Here is a 2,365-nt window from a genome sequence, read left to right on the forward strand (position 1 = left end):
AAAGCCCATTTTGGAGAGCAAATCCCCCATGTAGGTGTGCGATATTCTGTCAAAGGCCTTCTCCTGATCCAAGCTGATGAGGCAGGTATCCACACCCCTGTCCTGTACATAGGCAATCGTATCCCTGAGCAGCGCCAGGCTGTCAGAGATCTTCCTGCCTGGCACAGAGCAGGTCTGGTCAGGGTGAATCACCAATTCCAGAGCGGATTTGACCCGATTGGCGATGACCTTGGACAGAATCTTATAGTCCATATTCAACAGTGAAATGGGTCGCCAATTTCTAATTTCCTCCCTTTCCCCCTTGTGCTTGTAGATGAGGGTGATGATGCCCTTCCTCATGGATTCTGACATACTACTGGCCAGGAGCATACTCTCGTACACCCCTAGCAGGTCTGGGCCGATCAAGTCCCACAGAGCTGAATACAACTCCGCCGGCAAGCCGTCGCTTCCGGGGGTTTTACTCTTCTCGAAGGACTCGAGGGCCTTAGTCAGTTCATCAGGAGTTAGCGGTTTGTCCAGGCTCTCCCCCGTACTGTGGTCTAAGACCTCCGTGATAGAGGACAGGAAGGACTGGGAGGCCGTGCTGTCCGTGGGCTTCACGTCATACAGTCCGGCATAAAAGGATTTGCTGATCCTCAGAATGTCGGACCGTGATGACTTTACTGAGCCGTCTTCTTCCTTCAGGCTGCTGATCACAGAGCGCTCTCTGTGTACCTTTTGGAAGAAGAAACGTGAGCACGTCTCATCCTGCTCCACGGAGCGGACTCTGGAACGGAAGATGATCTTGGAGGCCTCCGAGGCAAAGTGCGAGGCTTGCTGGCCCTTCACCTCTTGGAGCTCCTCCTTGACATCGACCCCCATCGACTGCAGCCGGAGCAGATTCTGCATCTTTTCCTGGAGTCGGGACATTTCCCTCTGTTCCTTTCTAGCTTTCTGGGTGCCTTTGCGGATGAAAAACCTCTTGATGCTTCCCTTGATCACTTCCCACCAGTGTGTCAGGGACTCAAAGAGGGGTTTCACGGTTCTCCAACCTTTGTAATCCCTCTTGAGCTCCTCAATGTTCTCTGGGGTCAGCAGTTGCACATTTAGCTTCCATGCCCCCCTGCCCACCCTCAGGTCTTCCTCCAAGTGGCAGTCCGCCAGTAGGAGGCAGTGGTCAGAGAAGAACACCGGCTTGACCTCGGTGGATCTGACTGTGAATGCACGGGACACAAAGAGGAAGTCTATCCTGGAACGAATGGACCCGTCTGGCCGTGACCAGGTGTATCTACGCTGCGCTCCGTCTGCAGGGTTGCTGAAGACGTCGTGCAGCTTGGCATCCTTAACTGTTTCCATCAGGGATCTGGACGTAGCGTCCAATCTGCTGCCGGCCCTGCCGGATCGTCCAGCCGCATCGATGATGCAGTTGAAGTCCCCGCCCAGAATGACCGGCCTGGAGGTCGCCAGCAGCAGTGGGAGCTGCTGAAAAACCTCCAGCCGCTCAGCCCCTTGTGCCGGGCCATACACGTTAATTAACCGGAGTGGAGCGTTCTTGTACGAGGAGTCGCCCGCCCACCACCTCCTTAACCTCGGAGACGGTGAAGTTGCCTCCCCGCAGCAGAATACCCAGGCCGGAGGAACGAGAGTCGTTTCCGCCCGACCAGATCGATGGCCCGTGGGACCACCATCGTGACCATTGCCTGTAGGAGCTGAGGTGCGGTATCGCACACTCCTGCAGAAACAACAGGTCAGCTTTGACCTTGGCTAGGTAGTCCAAGGTTGCAACACATCGCGTAGTAGATTTAATGCTACGCACATTTATGGATACAATCTTTAAACCCATTTTAAAGCATTTATTCTCCTACCAAACCCACTGTCTCTGAGAGTCCCAGACCTTTAGTCTGCTCCTTCATACCCGTAGTGAGCTCAAATTCCTTCACTTTGGATGGGCTGAGGTAGATCTCCTTGGCCGTGTTCTGCTCCAGTGGCATCTGGAGGTTCACGTAGAGAGCGGGTTTTGAGATGACCTTTGCTGAAGAAGCTTCTCCAAAACTCACCCCCTCTGGGGTGTTGCTGTTCCCGGCTTCCTGGAGCTGGGGTGCGATGATTGCCTCACTGCTCCCAGATTCCAGGGGCTGTGGTGCACTGGCCTCCTCAGGTTGCAGGCAAAGTTGGGGTGCGCTGGTCTCCTTGTTGTCTCCAATTTTCTGGAGCTCGGGTGTCTCGTCCTCCAACGCCCTGGAGCTTTGCCGCCTCTTCTGTCGGTGCCGCCCTGGCACTTCATCATCCGAAGAGCTGCTGCCCTTGTCGTCCGTGTCGGATGGGAGACGCCTCTTGCCGCTTCTCTGGGAAACGCCTTTGCTTCTTCTTCGCTCCCTCTTACTTT

Source organism: Cetorhinus maximus, unplaced genomic scaffold, assembly GCF_964194155.1.
Source record: "Cetorhinus maximus unplaced genomic scaffold, sCetMax3.hap1.1 HAP1_SCAFFOLD_979, whole genome shotgun sequence".
Taxonomy (NCBI): domain Eukaryota; kingdom Metazoa; phylum Chordata; class Chondrichthyes; order Lamniformes; family Cetorhinidae; genus Cetorhinus; species Cetorhinus maximus.